The 12,295-nt window shown below is 34.9% G+C and overlaps 1 protein-coding gene across 11 annotated transcripts in view; it reads left to right on the forward strand.

Annotated features, from left to right (window-relative positions):
• Window positions 1–12,295, forward strand: part of Anks1b (ankyrin repeat and sterile alpha motif domain containing 1B) — a 1,117,917-nt gene that overhangs the window by 402,003 nt on the left and 703,619 nt on the right. The window lies entirely within an intron of this gene.

Here is a 12,295-nt window from a genome sequence, read left to right on the forward strand (position 1 = left end):
CCTTATGCATTATACAGAGATCCTTTACTTTCAGTTTCCAGAGCATCTTCTGGGCTTTCCCTTCCTGCTGGTTTAAAGGAACTCCTGAATCCTGGAATGGTACAACCATGGATTGCCTATAGTTAGCAGTGATCCCATTTTGTTTGTTCCATAGCCTAGTAGGGAAGAATACTGATCCATCTATTTCTGTTATTGAAATGTGTCCCTGGAAACTTGTGGCATTTTTGTGTACATGATTAGGGTATCTAGAGCTACTAGAATACAGATAGGCCAGAGTTTTAATAGAATTTTGCTATTTTTTCTGGTATAGTATGGTATATATGGAAAACATTTTAGAATGTTAAACCATTTTAGAAACCCTTGAAATGCATGCCTTTCTTAATGTAGCACTTTCTTTTACATATTACATGTTCAAGAATGCTAATGAATATTGGCTTTGTTTTATTTGATAGACTTGTACTTCATTTCTATTGTCTTTCTCTAGATTTATCTTCTTCAGGCAGGTGGAATAAATGAACGAATTATAAATTGTCATGTACTGAATGGAACCATGAGCCAGCTGTCTATAGCTGTATTATTATTAATCATCTATTTTCATCCTTTTATTCAACTCAACTCTGCTGTTTTACCTGACAGATTTGGAATTTCCACCCCCCAGATTCTGACTGTAAAGTCCATACATTTTTTTTCAATATTTCTTTGGATTCAATTTTGGGCTCCCCTCTAAAGGGGGAATAGATTCTGTCTTTTGTAAAATGAACCCATGTGACATTAGCAATCAAAATGTGCTAGAATAGAAAGGAAGGCAAGTTATGTTTTATACACACACACACACCCTTTTAAATTCAACTACTGTGGGTGTGTATACACATATATATGTGAATGTATATCCCATTATATATATGAGATATATATATATATATATATATATATATATATATATATATATGATATATGTATCACAGTGAATATAGGAACAGTAACTTTTTGATCTCATGATGATAGATTTTCTACAACTATCAAAAATGAAGTACTTCCTCTGGTTCTTTTTTGTATTCTGTGCCATCTCCCCTAGAGCAAAAGAATGATGAAGCAAATTAAATTCTAACCAAGGAAAAAATGAATGCCTTTAAGCTTATTTCTCTCCTCTGAAGGCAAGTACTAAAACAGCCCACTTACCCTTTACCTCCAAATATGCAGTGATCTAAACAAACAAAAACCCCCCCAACTTCACAAGAGCAATGGTGAGAGACTTGAAGTTGGTTATTGTGAATAACTCAAGGGAATATTTTCTATATTACCTCTTTTCAGTTGTTGATAAGGGAAAAATTTAAGAGGCCAAAGTTTTATTCCTTATGCAATATAGAGCACACACAACAAATGTTGGTTGAATGTCGCATACATTTGCTGTACTCCATCAGAAGTTAAGTATATTTGTTATGGAAGTATGATTCGTGAAGAATAAAAGTAAAGAAGTGCAGGGGCTTTTTTAGACTCAGATAGGGCTAGTGTATAGGTGCCCAGAGTTCTTTCATCTTGACCTGCTAAAAAGAAAAAAAGTTAAATAATTAAAATGTCCTGAAATTAATAGTAACTTGGAATTATGTCAATAGCTCTATCAATTACAGTAATCTTCCTTCTTGGTTCTAGTAAGTTCAGCTGATACTAAATACACCCATGTAAACAAAGAGATAGGCAATTTAGCAAGGTTCTAAGGAGACCTATAGGAGTAATCAAATATTGGAAAGTGTTTTCAGAGGAAGTTAAAATAGTATGGTTTTGCAGTCTGAGGAAGAAAACACTGAGGGCTTTTTAAATAGTATTTTTTAAAACTATGAAAGATTTTATGCATAAGCCAAACCCAGTGGAACACACCTATAACCCCAGGGACTCAGGAGGCTAAAGCAGAAGGATTTTAATTTGAAGCCAGCCTCAGTAATTTTATTGAGACCCTGTCTCAAAAAAAAAAAAAAAAGAAAAGAAAAGAAAGAAAGAAAGAAAAAGAAAAGAAAGGAAAAGGAAAAAGGACTGTGGATACAGCTCAGTGTTCGATGGTAAAGCATGCCTGGGTTCAAAAATCCCAGTACAAAACAAAAACAAAAAGCAAAATATGTTTGTAAAGATTATCAGCATGGGACCATTCTGTGTCTAATTTAGATGCAGAGGTTCTCCAAACTATATATGCTTAGGTTCTGCCTCACCCAGGAGCTACTGGATTCAGATTTCAGTGGGGGGTGAGGGATGAGGCTCAGACCACTATGTTTTTTGAAAATTTTTCTGATGTTTTGCATGTACAGCTAAGATTGAGAACAATTGTTCTTGTAAATATGTGGGTGTTTGCAGGCTTTTTATATTCCAGGATTTCTTATCATAAAATACTCAGTACAGCTCATATGCAGTGGCAATCAAGTTGTCCCTAAAATGAAGCTTCTACTGTGCTCCTGAAGTAGTGTTTGATTCTTACATGGGATCTCTTCATTCTCAAAACAACCTTTTTAGAAAGGTATTATCATTTTCATTTTCTAAATGAAAAAATGAACATTCACAAAAAATGAACATTCAATGACTTGCCAAACATAGTAAACTACAGGAACCAGGATTTGAATCCAAATCCATTTTTAGTAAAATGGACCCAAAATCTCCTCAAACTTCAAAATTAGTTCTATAGCCTCCCTGGTGGTCTAGTGGTTAGGATTCACTCTCAAAATTAGTTCTGGAAAATGGATCTGAAAACCAAAAGCCAATTGACATAAAATCCTACTACATCGACTGTCTCTGATACTGGAATTGAGGCAAAAGAGATGAAATATATTGGTAACTGGCAAAATTTACTGATTTCTCTTTTTGTTCATACCAACAAACTATATGCTCATTCATATATCATCCACAATTATTTGTTTATTTCCTTGTAGAGAGTGGTACAATCCAAACAAGAAGTTGATGCATGCCTCAAAGTTCTGGCAGTTTACATGTTTTCTCTAGACTTTAATTTCTACTCATGCAGTTTCAAGGTTAACTATCATTGAGACATGAGAATCTTCTTAGATCTTTCCTGAGCATGCACAGAGCCAAATATGCATGTGTAGCCTTTTCTTTTTTTTCTTTTTTTTTTTAAATTTTTTATTGTTGGCTGTTCAAAACCTTACATAGTTCTTGATATATCATATTTCACAATTTGATTCAAGTGGGTTATGAGCTCCCATTTTTACCCCATATACAGATTGCAGAATCACATCAGTTACGCATCCATTGATTTACATATTGCCATACTAGTGTCTGTTGTATTTTGCTGCCTTTCCTATCTTCTACTATCCCCCCTCCCCTACCCTCCCCTCCCCTCTTCTCTCCTCTTCTCTCTCTGCCCCCTCTACTGACATTCGTTTGTCCCCCTTATATTATTTTTCCCCTTCCCCTCACTTCCTCTTGTATGTACTTTTGTATAACTCTGAGGGTCTCCTTCCATTTCCATGCATTTTCCCTTCTCTCTCCCTTTCCCTCCCACCTCTCATCCCTGTTTAATGTTAATCTTCTTCTCATGCTCTTCGTCCCTACTCTGTTCTTAGTTACTCTCCTTATATCAAAGAAGACATTTGGCATTTGTTTTTTAGGGATTGGCTAGCTTCACTTAGCATAATCTGCTCTAATGCCATCCATTTCCCTGTAAATTCTATGATTTTGTCATTTTTTAATGCAGAGTAATACTCCATTGTGTATAAATGCCACATTTTTTTTTATCCATTCATCCATTGAAGGGCATCTGGGTTGGTTCCACAGTCTTGCTATTGTGAATTGTGCTGCTATGAACATCGATGTAGCAGTGTCCCTGTAGCATGCTCTTTTTAGGTCTTTAGGGAATAGACCGAGAAGGGGAATAGCTGGGTCAAATGGTGGCTCCATTCCCAGCTTTCCAAGAAATCTCCATACTGCTTTCCAAATTGGCTGCACCAATTTGCAGTCCCACCAGCAATGTACAAGTGTACCCTTTTCCCCACGTCCTCGCCAGCACTTGTTGTTGTTTGACTTCATAATGGCTGCCAATCTAACTGGAGTGAGATGGTATCTTAGGGTGGTTTTGGTTTGCATTTCTCTGACTGCTAGAGATGGTGAGCATTTTTTCATGTACTTGTTGATTGACTGTATGTCCTCCTCTGAGAAGTGTCTGTTCAGGTCCTTGGCCCATTTGTTGATTGGGTTGTTTGTTCTCTTATTGTCTAATTTTTGGAGTTCTTTGTATACTCTGGATATTAGGGCTCTATCTGAAGTGTGAGGAGTAAAGATTTGTTCCCAGGATGTAGGCTCTCTATTTACCTCTCTTATTGTATCTTTTGCTGAGAAAAAACTTTTTAGTTTGAGTAAGTCCCATCTGTTGATTCTAGTTATTAACTTTTGTGCTATGGGTGTCCTATTGAGGAATTTGGAGCCCGACCCCATAGATGTGGAAAAAGCATTCGACAAAGTACAGCATCCCTTTATGTTCAAAACTCTAGAAAAACTAGGGATAACAGGAACATACCTCAATATTGTAAAAGCAATCTATGCTAAGCCTCAGGCTAGCATCATTCTGAATGGAGAAAAATTGAAGGCATTCCCTCTAAAATCTGGAACAAGACAGGGATGCCCTCCCTCACCACTTCTGTTCAACATAGTTCTCGAAACACTGGCCAGAGCAATTAGACAGACGAAAGAAATTAAAGGCATCAAAATAGGAAAAGAAGAACTTAAATTATCACTATTTGCAGATGACATGATTCTATACCTAGCAGACCCAAAAGGGTCTACAAAGAAACTATTAGAGCTAATAAATGAATTCAGCAAAGTGGCAGGATATAAAATCAACACGCATAAATCAAAGGCATTCCTGTATATCAGCGACAAATCCTCTGAAATGGAAATGAGGACAACCACTCCATTCACAATATCTTCAAAAAAAATAAAATACTTGGGAATCAACCTAACAAAAGAGGTGAAAGACTTATACAATGAAAACTACAGAACCCTAAAGAGAGAGATAGAAGAAAATCTTAGAAGATGGAAAAATATACCCTGTTCATGGATAGGCAGAACTAACATCATCAAAATGGCAATATTACCAAAAGTTCTCTATAGGTTTAATGCAATGCCAATCAAAATCCCAACGGCATTTCTTGTAGAAATAGAGAAAGCAATCATGAAATTCATATGGAAAAATAAAAGACCCAGAATAGCAAAAACAATGCTAAGCAGGAAGTGTGAATCAGGCGGTATAGCGATACCAGACTTCAAACTATACTACAGAGCAATAGTAACAAAAACAGCATGGTACTGGTACCAAAACAGGCAGGTGGACCAATGGTACAGAATAGAGGACACAGAAACCAATCCACAAAACTACAACTATCTTATATTTGATAAAGGGGCTAAAAGCATGCAATGGAGGAAGGATAGCATCTTCAACAAATGGTGCTGGGAAAACTGGAAATCCATATGCAACAAAATGAAACTGAATCCCTTTCTCTCGCCATGCACAAAAGTGAATTCAAAATGGATCAAAGAGCTTGATATCAAATCAGAGACGTGCCGTCTGATAGAAGAAAAAGTTGGCTACGATCTACAGTCGGTGGGGTCGGGCTCCAAATTCCTCAATAGGACACCCATAGCACAAAAGTTAATAACTAGAATCAACAAATGGGACTTACTCAAACTAAAAAGTTTTTTCTCAGCAAAAGAAACAATAAGAGAGGTAAATAGGGAGCCTACACCCTGGGAACAAATCTTTACTCCTCACACTTCAGATAGAGCCCTAATATCCAGAGTATACAAATAACTCAAAAAATTAGACAATAAGAGAACAAACAACCCAATCAACAAATGGGCCAAGGACCTGAACAGACACTTCTCAGAGGAGGACATACAGTCAATCAACAAGTACATGAAAAAATGCTCACCATCTCTAGCAGTCAGAGAAATGCAAATCAAAACCACCCTAAGATACCATCTCACTCCAGTAAGATTGGCAGCCATTATGAAGTCAAACAACAACAAGTGCTGGCGAGGATGTGGGGAAAAGGGTACACTTGTACATTGCTGGTGGGACTGCAAATTGGTGCAGCCAATTTGGAAAGCAGTATGGAGATTTCTTGGAAAGCTGGGAATGGAGCCACCATTTGACCCAGCTATTCCCCTTCTCGGTCTATTCCCTAAAGACCTAAAAAGAGCATGCTACAGGGACACTGCTACATCGATGTTCATAGCAGCACAGCTCACAATAGCAAGACTGTGGAACCAACCTAGATGCCCTTCAATAGATGAATGGATAAAAAAAAATGTGGCATTTATACACAATGGAGTATTACTCTGCATTAAAAAATGACAAAATCATAGAATTTACAGGGAAATGGATGGCATTAGAGCAGATTATGCTAAGTGAAGCTAGCCAATCCCTAAAAAACAAATGCCAAATGTCTTCTTTGATATAAGGAAAGTAACTAAGAACAGAGTAGGGACGAAGAGCAGGAGAAGAAGATTAACATTTAACAGGGATGAGAGGTGGGAGGGAAAGGGAGAGAGAAGGGAAATTGCAGGGTAATGGAAGGAGACCCTCAGGGTTATACAGTGGAGGGGGTAGAGAGAGAGGAGGGGAGGGGAGGGGAGAGGTGGGGAGGGGGGAGGGGGGAGGATGGGAAAGGCAGCGGAGCACAACAGACACTAGTATGGCAATTTGTAAATCAATGGATGTGTAACTGATGTGAATCTGCAATCTGTGTATGGGGTGAAGGTGGGAGTTCATAACCCACTTGAATCAAAGTGTGGAATATGATATGTCAAGAAATTTGTAATGTTTTGAACAACCCACAATAAAAAATTTAAAAAAAAATGAAAAAAAAAAAGAATCAATAAATGGGATTGATTCAAACTAAAAAGCTTCTCAGCAAAAGAAATAATCAGTGATTTGAATAGAAAGCCTACATTTTGGGAGCATTTTTTTTTTACCACACACACATTAGAACACTAATCTCTAGGATATATAAAGAACTCAAAAATCTTAACACCAAAAAAAAAAAAAACCCACAAATAACCCAATCAATAAATTGGCTAAGGAACTGAGCAGACATTTCTCAGAAGATGATATACAATCACTCAACAAGTACATGAAAAAACATTCAACATCTCTAACAATTAAAGAAATGCAAGCCAATACTGAATTTTTATACCTCATTTCTTTACTGAAGTTTAGGACCTTATTTTTAATCACTTATAAATTTTGACTTGTTAGATGGTTTTAAACATCTATAAAAACACATTGTAAACAACTTATTAAAGCATGTTATAAGGCTTTGATTATATATAGATTTCAAAAGCATATAGTACTACAAACCTATTTTTTATTGATACTTATGCATATGGTTAAATTTTAACAACAATTGAGGGAATTTTAAAAACAAAGTTTAGAACAGCATTTATCTCTGATAGGGAAAGGAGATGGATGTATTAGAGAGAGGAACATGTGGTTTAGGTGTGAGGGTGGGCTTCAAAAGTTAAGTGGTAATGATCAATCCCTTGAAACTAAGTAGTGTGTACACATAGATTAATTTTTTTTATTATCGAGCATATTCTCCTTTGAGGGATAATTGGCAGGTATTTTGTTGAATGACCCTCTTTTGTGATATGAAATATTTGGTTACAAAAGTATGGATTTATTGTTTTTGTGTTTTATCTTCTTTCCTTTAAGTGGGCTCTCATTTTCCACAGGAAGCCTTGTACTTCAAAAATTATCTTCCAATGAGAAATTTTGGCACTTTCTTAGGGAGCAGAAGAAGGAGCACTTCATGACTGTTTAAGATATTTTTTTTCTTTTGTGAATATATCCATACATGCTTTCAGAGGTAAACACTGTGAGGAAAATTCATAGCTCTTAGATGTCATTAGTTTTCTCAGCATCCTCAATTTTCATGTGATATTTTTCTTTATTTATATTTTCTAATTTTCTTTAATAAATATACCTCCTTTTTAATTGTTCATTATAGATATACATAATCTTGTTCTTGATTTTGGTATAATTATTCAAGCATAGAATATGATTTGCTCCAGTTTAGTCCCCAGTACTGTGCCTTTCCCTTGGTTCCTCCTTCCCACTCTTACCTCTTTTCTACTCTACTAATGGTTTTCTATTTATTTACAGTTTTTAAAATTAATGCATTATGTATATACATAAAGGTGAAATTCACCATGGTATATTCATATATGTACATAGGAAAGTTTGGTTAGATACATTCCACTGTTCTTACCATTCCCCATCCCTCAATTCCCTTCCTCTACTCCATTGATCTCCCTTCTGTATTCATGGGATTCTCCTTTCTTTTCCTGCCTTCCTCCTTTCCTTCCTTCCTTCCTTCCTTCCTTCCTTCCTTCCTTCCTTCCTTCCTTCCTTCCTTCCTTCCTTCCTTCGTTTCTTTCTTTTCTTCCTTATTTTGGTCTAGCTTCTGCATATAAAAGAAAACATATGACCCTTGACTTTCTGGTTCTGGTTTATTTCACTTAGCAGTCATCCATTTACCAACAAATGACATAATTTTATTCTTTATGGCTAAGTAAAACTGTATTGTGTATGTGTGTGTGTGTATATGTATGTGTGTGTATATTATATATATATATATATACATATATATATATGTATATATATATATATTTAAAATCACATTTTCTTAATCCATTCATCTGTTGACAGGATCCTAGGCTGTTTCCAAGTTTGGCTATTGTGAATTTCACTGCTGTAGACATTGATGTGGCTGCATCCTTATAGCATGCTGATTTTAGATCTTTTGAATAAATATGAAATCATATGGTGATTCCCTTTCAAGTTTTTTAAGGCATGTCCATACTGCTTTCAAGAGTGGTTGTTCTAATTTGCAGTTCCACCAACAATATATAAATGTACCTTTTCCCCCACATTCTCACCCAAATGATGATTGACATTCTGACTGGAGTGAGATTAAATCTCAGTGTAGTTTTGATTTGCATTTCCCTGATTGCTAAAGACATTGAATATTTTTCATATATTAGTGACCATTTATATTCTTTGAGAAGTGTCTCTTTAGTTCTTTTGTCCACTTATTGAGTTAATTGGTTGTTTCATGTTAAGTTTTTGAGTTCTTACATATTCTGGGCATTAATCCCCTATATGAGGAGCAGGTGGCAAAGATCTTTCATTCCTCTTCTTGCTTAGAATAACTTCATACTTTTCATTATTTACTGTTTATTTTACTTCATTGTTTACTAAAAAGCAGAAGCTTTTTAATTTGATGTCATTTCACTTATAGATTCTTGGTTTTATTTCTTATGTTTTAGGAGTCTTGTTAAGGAAGTCGATGTCTGTGCCAATATATTGGAGTGTTAAGCCTACATTTTCTTCTAGCAGTTGCAGAATTTCTGGTCTAATTCTTAGATCTTTGTTCCACTTTGATTTGACTTTTGTGCAGGAAGAGATATAGGGATCAAGTTTCATTCTTATTCATATTGATATCCAGTTTTCCCAGCACCATTTGTTAGAAGGCTATCTTTTCTCCAACATAAGTTTTTGGCACCTTTGTTAAATATCAGATGATTAAGTATGTAGGGTTGTCTCTGTGTCTTCTATTCTATTGGTCTGAATGTCTGTTTTTGTGCCAAAACCATGCTGTTTTTGTTACTATATCTCTGTAGTATAATTTGAAGTTCAGTATTATGATGCCTCCAGCATTCCTCTTCTTGCTCAGAATAACTTTGACTATTCTGCATCTCTCATTCTTCCAAAAATTTTTGAACTATTTTTCTACTTCTGTGACAAATGTCATTGGTATTTTTATGGTGGATTTCATTGAATTTGTGTAACACTTTTGTTAGTATGGCCATTTTTAAAATATTAATTCTGCCTCTCCAAGAACATAGGAAGTCTTTCCATCTTTTAAGGTCTTCTTCAATTTCTTTCCTCTGTATTCTGTAGTTTTCATTGTAGAGGTCCTTCACATTCTTGGTTAAATTTATTCCAAAGTATTTAATTTTTTTAAAAAAATTCTTATTTATCTATTTTTATGTGGTGCTTAGAATTTAACCCAGGGCCTTGCACATGCTAGGCAAGTGCTCTTCCGCTGAGCCACAACCCCAGCCCCAATGTATTTAATTTTTTGAGGTTATTGTGAATGTGATAGCTTCCCTAATTAAACGTTTTAATGGGAAGGTAAATTAGCCCATTCTGTGTGGTTAAATTCAATGTTGTTTTCAAAGATTTAAAAATTCTTATAATTCTTCATAAACATAGTAAAATTTCAACTTCACCAAATCCATGCATTGTTCTGATGAATTTAATTTAGGATAAATTAGGATTTTAGCTACAGACTCTTTTTTTCATAGACTCTTCAATTTTATTGTTGTTTTTTTCACTCCCTTCCCTGAGTCTTGCTATGTTGCACAGGCTGGTCTTGGACTTGAGATTTCCTGCCTCAGCCTCCCAAATAGCTGTATCAGTTTTCTTTGATAAGCAAAGTAGTAAACAATAACAAACAAACATAAAGACAAAATCATGGGCGTCTGAAAATGTCATAATAATTTCCATAATCAGTAGTTAGATTTGCTTAAAGACACTTAAAACTGTTAAGTTAGTCAATAAATATTTATTGATCACCTACTATGTGAAAGGACCTGTATTGTTTCTTTGGATACAGTGGTGTGGTGTACAAGACAAATTTTAGCCTTTATAGGGCTTATGGCATTGTGCATAGTTTCATCCATAATTTTATCCATAGATAATTTTATCCATAGATAATCCATAATAATGCCTCAGTAATGAGTCATTCCTTTTGTTGGTTTCTGATGCTACTTGTTGGATAATGATTTATCAATACATTTTAATTTTAATAGATAAGCAATATTCTTAATTTATGAAATATTATTTTTTATATTAAACTGAATTTGCCCTTCTTGACTTATAAACATTAGTTATTATTTTGCCATACAAGCTTTGGATAAATCCACCAGAGCAACCTCTGCCCTTCCCTTCCCTTTGTAGGACAGCTCTTGAGGGAGAGACTTTTCAGTAAGTTGAGGAAACAATCCTGGCTGTGAGGCTTCTGTGGAAGAACACTATGGTTCCTTTCATCATTTCTTGTTTAACATGGTTTTAAAATCATATACCATCCTGATTGCTTTCCTCTGGATGCTTTCTACTTTGTCACTCTTTGTTGTTAAAAATAAATTACTGCCAATTTCCTGCTTTCAATAGAGAAGAGTGAACATAATTGACTCTTTGATGTGTGAGGGTCTGGTTTGGTCAGAAAGCAATTATACTGACCTTGAATTCTGTACTGTAAATATCATTATAGAGAAGAAGGAGCTTATACTAAATCTTTGTCAAACTTTTCATATATCTTGGAAGATTTATTTTGAAAATATGAGTTTAGTTTCTTATTTATTTCTCAGTATTGAAATAAACTTTATTTAGATAACAAATATCAAAAGATAAATCATAATTAATTTTGAAATTCTTCATGCAATTAATGTATCTTCTCCAGATTATGAACCTCCTGAGAGCAAGGATTATGTTTTATTTGTTTTTAAAAATCTCTGATATTTAGCACAGTCATACACACACACACATCTATATGAAAAATGTCCAATTTTGGTGACCAATTGATAAAAAATGAAATGAATTTCAATTTTTAGAGTACATTGAAGTATCTGACATATAGAATTGGACCACATTTTGTCCTGACTTGAAAAGGGTAACCTTAGTAAATTAATTAACAGTACACACAGAAAAATGCTGGTGTTTTGGATGGTAATAATTTTAACTTTAAATGACAGAAAATGCTGCCTCAGCTCTATGAACAAAATTGCATCAAGACAGGAGACTGAATATAGCCTCAGCTCTGAAAATGCCTCCATGTAAGCTTCTTCTCTGAGGAAAATATTTTCCTAAAAGCTTCCCATCAAACTTCTGCTATGTATAAATGGCCAATATTTCATCATGTGGCTATCTCTAAGAGGCAAGCAAAGTTGAAATGACTGTTGATTAAACAATAGTTTGTACCACAACTAGAAAAAATTCATACATTACAAGAAGAAGGGAAGACTTTACTAGTTCAGGAACAAATTCAGGGAAACTAAGTTAGAAGATCGCTTTTAAAATCATCACTGGTGATGCTGGATCATACAGTTCAAGCAAATTAATCACCAGATATCAATCACTTTTCGAAGATCTGATGAATCTGAGTATCTTTTCTAGTTTTTGTGAATCAAAAGAGACTTATGTCTTTATTACAAAGCTGTTTGTTTTTTTCCCCCT

This window comes from Marmota monax, unplaced genomic scaffold (assembly GCF_021218885.2).
Source record: "Marmota monax isolate L192 unplaced genomic scaffold, Marmota_monax_Labrador192_F-V1.1 WCK01_AAM20220418_F8-fsc00036, whole genome shotgun sequence".
Lineage (NCBI taxonomy): Eukaryota > Metazoa > Chordata > Mammalia > Rodentia > Sciuridae > Marmota > Marmota monax.